We start from the raw sequence: 12,819 nt of genomic DNA on the forward strand, positions 1-12,819 counted from the left end.
AAATTGCCCTTAATAGGATCCTCTTTCTCATCCCACAGGTAGTCCTTGCAAATACAATGTGAACACTTCAATTCACTGCTCATCTTGCAACTGCCTGCTTTGTGGGCCTATTTTCTCAGTGCTCCAGGATCAGCTCTAGGACTTCTCTGTTTCCTTACACCACCTACCCAACCGCCCCTCTTTACAAAACCAGACCCATTCTCGGTACTTTGTGCCCTTGCGAGGTCTGCATTCATTGCCATGTCCCATCCTGATCTGTGGAAACAGTATACTATATGGAGATGCCTTCTCCCCTAGACAGTAATGCTTAAAATGGCCTTCATATCCATTAATTTTCTTTTGTCAACAGAACATAAGTAGAATAACTATTACAATGTTCATTTCACAGTTAGGTAACTAAGGTACCAAGAGGACAGGCCCACAGCTGGTTACTGGCAGGCCAGTTTTAGGCCTCGGCCCCTTCACTCCCTATTCTATACTCTGCAACAGGTCATCCTGTCACCACTTGTCTCTACATCTCCAGATATACCAGTTTTGCAGGTATTTGTAAGAGATCTCAAAACAAAGTAACCACATTTGAAAAAGACCACACTTTCTAGAAAGAGATAAACTACTGAAAAGGTAGCAATGTCTTCTAGACAATGTCTTCTCTTTAAATGAGAGAGTCAATATTCTAGGAGCAATTTTTCTACAAATTGTCACTGTGACCTTCAATAAATCACTTAACCATATATGAAATTGCCCAACTTCAGAAACTGTAATATAAAATGAGATGAAAGACCAGGTAATAGAGTAGATCTACTTCATAAGTAGATCAGGACAGATTTCTACGTCTTCAAAAACATTTCGGGAGATGGCACAACCATTTGCTTTATTAAACTAAAATTATTTCTTTTGCTTTGGAAACAAATATGGATGATGTCATTTTTTTCTTTCTTTTCCCACAACTCTGTAGCATACATGGGAGGAAAATAAAACCACACAAGAATACAGTCAGAAAAGAAGCACAGTTGTTTAGGATCCCTAAAAAGCTTGCCAAAACAGGAACACTGTATCCAAAGCAACAGCTGGCACTCAGCTAATGGAACACAGAGATAGCAAGACTGCTGTAAAGATTGTGCCATAAAATAGCAAGCAATGTTCTCGCGTTAACTAAGCTATAGTTAATAAGAAATGACCTCTGTGAGCATAAATACAGTACTAAATCAAAAGTTTGATAGGATTTTAAAAGCTTCATATAATTGAAGTTAGAAATGGAAAAGGTGACAGAATTTGATTTAATTAGAAACAAAATGCAAAAATCACATAAATGTTCAAGACCAGGATTCCACTCTGCAAGGATCAAATAATCCTTGTATCACAAAGACTAACGATCACATTTTACTTTTTCCCCTAATGAACTAATTCTTTAACAGTTAAATTCTATTTCTTTAGGTTTCATATATAAAAGAATACAATGAGCCAAGGAAAGGAAAAGGACAAATAAAAGAAGATAAAATTTCTTGCTGCTATTCTGCTGTTTTGGTTATTAGGAGGTTTCAGGACTACAGTATTTCCTCAAGGTTTGATTAGTAATCCATTTCATACTCAATTAAAATAAGACAAAACATAAGTACCCCCAAAATCACATTAAAAAGGGGGGAGTGATGGAGAAAGGTGGGGAGGGAGATGGAGAGGGAAATGATCTACAAGTCCCCAACCCGGCTTCCCGAAAAACATAGAGGTTATAGTGAGAAAAATGCAAAGTCAGTTCAAGCAAAAATTCAAAGAACAGGTATCTTCCACTATATAGACAATCCTTACTGCTGGGGGAAAAAAAAAAGCTTATTATTTTATTTTTTTATAGCATAGAAAGGATACAGATCTAAGAATTTTTATCACAAAGAAGATAATTCTTTAAACCACTACCTCTGAAGACTACGTATTTAAAAAAATTAGGCTAGTTTTCAGGTAAATTTAAGACAATAAAAAGCAGAGCACCTTAATCATGCACAATAACTGAGGAATTCTAAGATCCAAATATTTTATTTCTCCAGAATAGTGTTAATAAATTCACAACATCTTATACATAACAAGTATATAATAGGCCAAAATATTTAAGGCAGTTTATAGTAACTGTGTGCCCTAACATGATACATACACTGGACACTTTTTTTGAAGCTATGACATGTCTAAAACACTGAAGACTTTATGGAGGCCCATGGGAGATTGCAAGTACTGAAGGAAGAGAGAATCGCATTAAATAACGTAATTTAAAGGCAAGAATTATATTAGCTACCTCGGTTGTGATCCAGAGCTTACCAGTGGCTTTTCTGATTCAGGAGCATGGAGCCCACTAATGCTTGATATGTACTTCTCAGCTAACCTAATATGATTATATCAGAACCTGTTAACAATCAGCAGTCAACAGTGCAAAACCCAAATGAAATTAAGAAACTAAGAAGAACATTTAATAGCGCCGTATGATCTTATCAACCAAAAATCACCTTTATTCTAGCCCTTTTTGAAAAGCAGCAGAAAAAAAGAAGAGCTATAAAAAGGCATGGGGAAAATGAGAGGAAAAAGAAAAAGAAGGAGACAAAAGAATGAAAGTGAACATGGATTGGAAGAGGAAGGTTCTACAAAAAAAAGAAGTAATAACACAAAGAGCCTAAAAAATGGAGAAGGTAAAGAGATGATCAATATACAGAAAAACGTTCTTTTAACTTCCAAATTCTTTATAAAATGAATCTTGAGAGCATAGTCTATATGAATTTACAGTTTGGTATTAAGTAAAAGTTTTTAAATGATGCCAATACTTAGAATAATATTCCCATCCTATAAGATAACAGCAGATAATATTTCAAGGACACTAAAAATGTGTTTAATAATAAAATGAATTTTATAGGAAAATAAAGGTAATCATGAGACATTAATGTTGCAAGCACCCAAATCTCACTCTGTTAATATAAATTTTTAACTTAAATGTATATATGTGGCTTACTTTTAAATAAAGCAATACAATATAATAATTTTAGTCATTCCGTGCTTTACCAAAGATATTTATGGCAGGCATTATTAGGTATTCCCTAAAATTCATTCCCTCCTTCTTTCTTATTACTAAAATCCTAATTTTCTCCAGGGGTGGCAGTGTGCACTGCAGTAGGCAATAGTTCCTGAGTAGCTTAAGCCAATGTTTATAATTCTGTTCCTCTTTCCAGATACTTGCTTTCATAGTCCTCCTGACAGTTGGGGTGACCGTGAGACCCATATCTGGTCAATGAGACATAAGGATAGGTCCACTGGAGCAATTTTGAAAAAGGATTTTGTAACGCTGCCTTTTGGCTGGCAGCTGGCACTGCCCCATCTCCACTCCGTGAACGTGGATTAATGCCTGCAGTGTGACAGCTATCTTGTGACCGTGACGTGACAAGCAAGGGGACACTAAGAAAGGCAGAATGGAAAGAAAGACCTGCATGCTTGTGAAGTAGGCTGAAACAATATTAGCACCACCTACATCCAGACAAATCCCTATCTATTTAAGCCACTGTTGGTCTAGCTTGTTGTTACAGCACTAGCAGTCTCATCCAGTACCAAACTGATTAAAACACAATATATAAAAAAACATGAGGGACTTCCCTGGTGGTCCAATGATTAAGACTTTGCCTTCCAATGCAGGGGGTGCGGGTTCAATCCCTCGTGGGGAAGCTAAGATCCCACATGCCTCGCAGCCAAAAAACCAAAACATAAAACAGAAGCAATACTGTAACAAATTCAATAAAGACTTTAAAAATGGTCCACATCCAAAAAAAAAAAAAAAAAAAAAAAAAAAAAAGAACAGAAACATGAATCTATAACAATACTTTGAAAAAAAGAAAAACAAATGAGAACAAAAGTATGCCTCATTTGCTACCTTGGGTGGTGACTTATTATATAAACTCATTACTCTGTAAATTGGTAATAAAAAATGCAAAATTTAAACATTTATCCATCATTTTAAAAAGGAACTGCAGTTCAGGGTAACCAAATATCCTTAATTAATGAGTGAAAATTCTTCTTTGCAAAAGAATCACGGCTAACAAATATAAACTAATAATAAAGATAGAAAATTACTTTTTCACAATCTCTGTTGAAAAAAATAAAAAGATTTAGGCAAAAATCATCAACAGATGTTAAAACCATTAGGAGAAAAACTGACAGAGAATTAAATATTCTCAAGGTGCCAAAATATATGCAAATTCACAATGAAGTAATTCAGTGAAGGAAAAAAATAATCTTTTTCAACAAAAGGTGCTCGAACAACTGAATATGTCTATGAGGAAAAAATGAACCTTACATTGTACATAAAAATTAAACTTAAAACATAAAATTATAAACTTCTAAAGGAAAACATAGGAGGAAAGCTTTCCAACCTTAGGGTAGGCAAAAATTTCTTATATAACATGCAAATGAAAACATGGATAAACCGGCCTTTGGCAAAACTAAAAAATTTTGCTCTTCGTAAAAGATGATGTCTTTTGAAAAAAATTAATAAAGTTAATAAAAGCCTAGCAGGACTGATCAAGAAACAAGAAACAGCAACAAGGATACATTGTACAGAATAGGGAAATATAGCCATTATTTTGCAATAAATTTAAATAGAGCATAATCTATAAAAATATTGAATCACTGTGTTGCATGCCTGAAACCAATATATTATAAATCAACTATACTTCAATTTAAAAAAAATTTTTAAAAACAAACAAGAAACGATCCAAAATATAAAAATAAAAAATAAAAGACGATGTCAAGGGGGAAAACAAGGCAGCATTATTCCTAATAGCCAAAAACTGTAACCAACTGAATGTCCATCAACCTATCAAGACATAAACAAAGTGAGTAGATCCATAGGTTGGAACATTACTCAGCAGTAAAAAGGACTATCTGTACTTGCAACAACACAGATGAACCTAAATAAAACACTGTGCTAAATGAAAGAAGCTAAATACATAAGATTACCTACTGTATGGTTCCATTTATATGACACTTTTAGAAAACAGCAACTCTATAGACAGAAAGCAAATCACTGATTGCCTGGGTTTGGGGGTGGGAGGAAGAACTGACTGCAAACAGGAAGGAGGGAAATGTTTTGTGGTGATAGCAGTTAAAAAAAATAAATCTGGGGTGTGAGATGGTTGCACAAATGTATAAATTTAGTAAACTCATCAAACTATATGCTTAGATGCACAAATGTAAATTACACCTCAATAACAATGCTAAAAGAAAAAAAGGCAAGCCATAGGATGGGAGAAAATATTTACAATTCACACTAGTAACAAAAGACTGGTACCCAGAATACATTAAAAATTCTTACAAATCAATAAGAAGACAAAGACCTTTCACTATTAGGCATTTGAAAAGTTGGTCACATCAGCAATCAAGAAAAGGCAAATTAAAACTACACTGAGAATCTACTATACCCCCATTAAAATGGCTAAAATTTAAAAGACTGACAACATCAAATTTTGGTGAGGATCTAGAGGAACAAAAATTCTAATCTACTGATATGGGAATGTGAAATGATAGAACCACTTTGGAACTAGCTGCCTCTATAAAAAGTAAACATATCATTCTTTGCAAAAACCCAACCATTCTTTGCCTTAGGTATTTACTCAAGAAAAAGGAAACATGCTGACACAAAGCCATGTATCTGTTCATAGCAGCTTTGTCTGCAGTATCCCTAAACTGGAAATAACCCAAATGTCTGTCAATAAGTGAATAGATAAATGTACTTCAATACAATGTAATGCTAACTACCAATAAAAACAGGACCAAACTACCAATATACACAACCTGAATCAATCTCAAAATAACTCTGTTGAATGGATAGAGCCACACACAAGAAAGAACACACTGACTCCAATTATATAAAACTATGGACAATGCAAATTAATCCATAGTGATGGAAAGTGGTTGCCTGGTTCTTCATTTTTTTCCAAACTACAAAATAAAAATTTTAGTATTTACTATTCTAATAAAAAGCCAGCATAAGATTGTCTAAATTGAATAAAATAAAATAGAGTTATCCAAGTACAAAACTTCTGAATTTTTGAGAAACGGAAAACAACTTACACATAGATTAAAGAGTGATTACCAAATTTTAACCAAAGAGTAGTGACAGAATTCTATATGACATACAATGGAAATTCAGTCAGTTAATGAAAAAATTATTCACAGTTCAGTGACCTGAAAAACTATGGAAAGCAATAACACCAAAAGACCTTAAGGCTGAAAGCAGACAGTTAATTAGATGTGAATCTACACTGCAAGATAGCAATAAAGTAACAAAGCAACTAATGTTACTGTGGATTGTTCATGAAAGAGACTATATCAAAGAAAAAGAAAATAACATGACTGGCGCTTCCCTGGTGGTGCAATGGTTAAGAATCCGCCTGCCAATGCAGGGACACAGGTTCGAGCCCTGGTCCGGAAAGATCCCACATGCCGCGGAGCAACTAAGCCCATGTGCCACAACTACTGAGCTGCGCTCTAGAGCCCACGAGCCACAACTATTGAGCCCACAAGCCACAACTACTGAGCCTCTGTACCACAACTACTGAAGCCCACGTGCCTAGAGCCCGTGCTCTGCAACAAGAGAAGCCACCGCAATGAGAAGCCCGTGCACCACAACGAAGAGTAGCCCCTGCTTGCCACAAGTAGAGAAAGCCTGCACACAGGAACGAAGACCCAACGCAGCCAAAAATAAAATAAATTAATTTTTAAAAAAAGAAAGAAAATAACATGACTGTGTAATATAGAAACGAGAAAAATATTACCACTTTACATTCGGCATAAAACAAAAACACAGAGAACCACCATATGATAATTAAAATACTGCAAAAGAGAAAATGGTGCTGGGAGGAAGAAAGGATGGAAGGAAGGAAAATGGTAAAGCGCCCACCATGAAGAAAATACAACCATTTAAAGCACACACTTAAGGTCCTTAAAGGGCAAGATGGCAAATATTTTAGGCTTTGGAGGCCACATAGGCTAGCATATGGTCTCTGCTGTATATTGTTCTTTCGGTTTTTTTCCCCCAACCATATAAAAATGTAAAAACAATTAGCACTTGAGCCATACAGAAACAGTCCACAGACTGTACTTTTGCCAATCCTTGATTTAGAATGTTAAATAAGAGTTCAAATTAATTCCCACTCAAAAAAAATATTAAAAAAATAGTAAGCACATGCTAAACAAGACTAATAAATCTTTAGGGAAAACATTTAGCTGATCAGTTTAAAATCTGAGGAAAGCTAACAGTGATAGGAGCAAACAGATGAGGGGCAGGTGGCAAATTATCCACTGAGGCTGGTAAAATAAAACACATGAAACCTTTAGATCTGTGTAACTTGAAGAGCTCTTACTATAATCACCCTTTACATATTTTTTAATTGAGGTATAATTGACATACAACATTATATTAGTTTCAGGTATATAACATAATGATTTGATATTTGTATATATTGTAAAATGACTACCACAATAAGTCTTGTTAACATCTTTCACCACACATTGCTACAAAAATGTTTTTTCTTGTGGTGAGCACGTTTAAGATCTATTCTCTCAGTAACTTTCAAATATACAACACAGTATTATTAACTATAGTCGCCATGCTGTACATTATATCCTCATGACTTATTTATTTTATAACTAGAAGTTTGTATCTTTTGGCCCCCTTCACCCATCTCACCCATCCCCTCAAATTATTTACTGCATGTCAGGAAAAATGCTTCGTATAAGAGTTGAAAAATTACTGGAACTTTATATTTAGTAAATGCAAAAACACTGGGACCAAATATATAAAAGGAGTTTCTGTAGATTCAAATGATGAGATCTGTTCTAGAATTCATGAGACCAGCCAGGAAAACTAGCAGCTAACAATAGGAAAGCTGGACCTCTTAAAGCAGATATTCAGCTTGACAAATCAACTGACATTGAGTCTACTATTGGTGTTTGTTGGGCACATAGAGAAGAAAAGGATCACAAAAGACTTGTTGCATGCTGAACTACCATAACTAATCAACAGGGTCAACTTAGCCAGGAAGTTCCTTTTGGAGTTTGAGAAAATGCTTAACTTCCATAAATCTTCAACACATTTGAATTGGTACCCTCTCTGTGCTAAAAACAATTCCGAATTTTTAACTACAAAAGTAAAAAGGGTTCATAACATCATAATCACTTCCTGTATGCTATGTAGGCATTTATTTAGTGAACTTCAATTCTACTTTGTCAACTTAGAGAGACTCTGTCTAGATCATGCTATCATGGTACTTTTAGCTGACAACTGATAAGCACCTGTACTCTGTGTGGACCAGACAGAGGAGGCTTTCTGACTTAGGGAAAAGGCAGGTTCGTGGATGTTTGCCTCCCAGTACTGACAACAATTACAACAGGGGAAATTACAGCCCAGCACAGAGCTGAAAGACTCTCTTCCTTGACTTTTAAAGACATATAAGCACATCATCTTCCTCCATCCTGGAACCTCCAGAAAGTCCTGCACTTGTTTATTGGAAAAGCTTATAATTCACAAGTTAAAGCCATCTTTCTAATTAAAATGTAATCTTTTCACTGTGGGGGCCTGGTATCTATGGTGATGCAGGAACTCGTCCAGATCAAAATCTCTGTCACCTATTTTTGAAAGCTAGTTACAGCTTGAGGTAATGGAGTCTGCTGCAATCTTGAAAATACCGTAAGGTTCTCCCTTTCTTTGTCTGGCTTCTTTCAATGAATCTCAGGATCAGCAAAAAAGAGAAATAGGAATCAAGGAAGAGCTGCAGATGGTCCCAATGTTTGGGACAAACATTGCCTGTCGAATTGACGAATGCTTTTCTAATGTGATGATAATGGTATGCTTCACCAGAAGATGAACTCTGGGTCATCAATCGTTCCAAACATTGTGTAAAGAAAGTGGCAGTGGTATCACTACAAACCTTTTCCATATAGACATAATATGGCTTTGTGAAGTCATAAGTTTACTTATAATTTTCTACTGTAAGAAGAAAAAACAGTTCCTTAGTATCTAAATAATTATTTAGTTTATGTCTTCCAAGACATAAATTTTGTAATACTGTAGTGGAGACTTTGTAAGGCTACAAAGCTATTAAAACCTACAAATGAATACAGCACATTTAAGCAATTAACTAGGGAAAAAACAGTAATGATCAAAAACAAGTTATCTGCATTTATTTAAAAATTTTTGGTTTCAGAAAAAGAATGCTACAAAAAGAAATTACACTAATTTTCTTTTAGTAAATTTAAGTTTTACAATTAATTGATATTGAAAATGATGGTCCCAACTATATAGTCAGTAAAAGAAGATCACTAATATTTTTGAGAAACCAAATTAATGTCAGAAGTTGATTATTAAATGCCAGTGAGGACATGTTAATTTTTCAAAAGTTCCTTGTGTACTGAACATCTCTATTCAGGTTATGAGCCTATAAACTATGAAATTGTGTAATATTTCATGAATGCAATATTACTTCAAAATTAAAATGCTATAATTGTTTTAGTCTATATATATATAATAAATATTAACAATATATTTAACTATTTCAATTATTTCTTATAAATGGGAGAATATATTTCTAGAATCAAATAGATATAAGCTGCAGCATCTGTTTTAATGGGAAGTGGAAAGAGTATTCCAGGCATAAAAAGAACATGAAAGCCCTAAAGGAGGAAGGAAAATGGGCATGTGAAAAACTAAAAGAAAGCTTGTGAGACTGAGAAATAGAGAACACAGGGGAGAGTGGCATAAAAGGTGTATATTTACATGCTGATGAGAAGAAACAAAGTAAAAGACACAGGACGAAGATATGAGAGACAGAAATATAAACAAAATAAAACAGGATCCAGAGTACAGGTGATGTGAGACGCACCTCTGTGAAGCAGAAATTAAGGGCATCCGCCTTAGTTGGTATGTGGGGTGAGAGGGTAAGGTTAATGGAAAGTGGAGAGTCTAAAACAGTCATTTCAGAGAATGGAAAAAAGAAAGTTGGCCAGAGAAACATAAAAATTTTGAGGAATACTGAGGAACTGGTTTAGATTAGTCATCACATGGAGTCATCCCAAAGAAATTTTAACACTTTAAAAATTCCTTTTTCAATATAAATTGCTTCACAAATTGTCAAATGATTTAAAATGTAATTACTTAACAAAATTAGAATAAACTGCTTGGTTCTATTGAAGAAAGGGGGGGAGCAAGCACTCCAGACCATGACTCTACTGCTTGCTAGCTGAGTAATCTACAGCTAATTTCTTAACCTTTCCAGGCCTTTGTTTCCCTAACTATAAAAAGTGGATAATTATATCTTCCTCACATATTTGTCACTGTGACTGAGGTAACAAATGTAAAGTGACTAACACAAATCCTGGCAGAGAAGAGGCATTCAATAAAGGTTAGCTTCATCCTTAATTCCCAAACTGCCTGCTGACACAGCTGGATGACACCTCTGACTTGTTGCTTTCTAAGAGGAAAAGGAAAGAGGCTCGAAAACACAGGCTCTTTCCACTAAAACATCCTGCTTCCCAAGAACATTATCTCAGGGACATCATTACTGATAAGGGTTTAATCTCTTCAGCTCTGCAAAGCCAGAAACCTGACTTTGTGAAAATAACGCAGAGGACCCAGGTTCGAGGGGGACAGACACACATGACTAAATTCAGAAATAAATGATGTTATAAACACGAATATCAATTTACACATGATAAATATTGTAAAAATTGTGAAATGAACCAAAATGTTAATATTGGCAAATCGGTACATTTTCTCCCTTTCGGAAAATTATGGAGGAAGCCAAATTAGACTCAGAAGGTTACATTATACCTATGGAATTTAACAAGACTAATGAATTGGAAAATATTAATGGCTAATGTCAACAAACTATGATAAAATAATATATACAGCCTTACAAAGAGACAATATTCCCATCCACTGAGCAGAATCTACCTTCCTCTAAACCACCCTGAAACATACAACAAAATTAAAGCTCCCTGGTTCTATGCAGATCATTTCACACCTACCCATGTAGACACACAATATTTTAAATTTTTTTCTTCTTTATCTTTCTAACTTAATTTCATTGATTACATACAGGCCACTGGCTAAACAACAACAGTCACCAACTTAAATAATCTTTTGACTAATTTTAGAGTCTGAAAATATAACAACACTATCAATATTTCGGGAATATTAGTTCCTTAAAAGTTTAACAGTTTAATTTCACTATGATTTAAAAACTGAAGCAAAGTCATATTTGACAACTATTAAAATGTACACATGGGACTTCCCTGGTGTCGCAGTGGTTAAGAATTCACCTGCCAATGCAGGGGACACAAGTTCGATCCCTGATCCGGGAAGATCCCACCTGCCACGGAGCACCTAAGCCCATGCACCACAACTACTGAGCATGCGTGCCACAACTACTGAAGCCCGCGCACCTAGAGCCCGTGCTCCACAACAACAGAAGCCACCGCAATGAGAAGCCCGCGCACCACAACGAAGAGTAGCCCCCACTCGCCGCACTAGAGAAAGCCCGCACACAGCAACGAAGACCCAACACAGCCAAATAGAATAAAATAAATAAATTTATGTAAAAAAAAAAAGGTACACAAAATAGCAACATACCTAAAATAAAGTTTGCTTAGGAACAACTATCCTAGAAAATATTTTCCCACTTTAAATATATGAGAATACAATAAAAAATAAGCCTTTAAAGGTAACCATTTCTTTGTGTTAAAATCCCCCATCTCTATTAAAAATAGTATTTTAATTCTACAAACTGTGATATTGTTTCCTTTCTACCATTATCGGTTTTCATTTCCATGACTCCAAAATACAGTAAATTATTAAGAATTGCATAAATTAAAGACATATGCATACATATACATACGTACATAGCAATAAAAACTTCACAGGTAAAAAATACTAAACAGTATTTATGAAGTTTTAAATCTCTAATGTAGTGATAATAGGAACATTAGACAAATACAAAAATCTTGTGATACTGCACTTTCTGAAATGTTACTTGTTTCCTTTCCTGCAACTAAATGAGCTGGGCTGAAGCCATTTTCTATAGAAATATTCATGTTAATTCAAAATTGACCTGGAATTCCTTAAATATTTCTTTGAAAATAAAGTATCCTCTATTATTCGATCTAGACAAGTATCTTATTTTTAAACAGTATAAGCATTTTATCTTCACAGTGAGACTGCGAGTTAAAACATGATTGGCAGCAGATAAAACTAAACTCTAGTGTTAGAATAAAAGCTACCTTTGGGAAAGAAGGAGAGAGGAGTGATAGTGAGAGGGAGTTAAGAGACTCCAGGAATGCTGGTAATGTCCTATTTCTTGACCTGGGTTTTAATTTCACAGGTATGTTCACACTGCGGTATTTCATTCTACGTGTATGTCTATAATTTGTTCACTTTTCACTATATATATGATAATCAACTTTAAAAATTCAAATTCATTCAAAACAGTAACTGACATTCAGTTATTTTTAATTACAACAGTTAAGAACTGGAAGTCAAATAAATACCTTCCTGATTCAGAGACTACTTAAAGAACTGAATATTTATAAAATTGTTTTTGTCCAATGCAAATGCACAAAATGAAATTCCTGGTTTAAAGAATATGAATTTTAAAATGGATACAAATAATGGTATTTGGGTCCAGTACAAATGGAGAAAATATCTGGGTGCAATACAAATGTAGAAAAACTGAGATTTACATCTAATTTGTTGATTCTACTACATCAACACCTCTAGGTTTCTTGTAATTCAGAAAATTAAGCATC

At 34.6% G+C, this 12,819-nt stretch overlaps 1 protein-coding gene across 1 annotated transcript in view; it reads right to left on the reverse strand.

The window, feature by feature from the left end:
* COG5 (component of oligomeric golgi complex 5) overlaps positions 1–12,819 on the reverse strand; it is a 281,556-nt gene that overhangs the window by 131,398 nt on the left and 137,339 nt on the right. The gene's annotated exons all lie outside the window — the stretch shown is intronic.

This window comes from Balaenoptera musculus, chromosome 9, assembly GCF_009873245.2.
Source record: "Balaenoptera musculus isolate JJ_BM4_2016_0621 chromosome 9, mBalMus1.pri.v3, whole genome shotgun sequence".
Taxonomy (NCBI): Eukaryota; Metazoa; Chordata; class Mammalia; order Artiodactyla; family Balaenopteridae; genus Balaenoptera; species Balaenoptera musculus.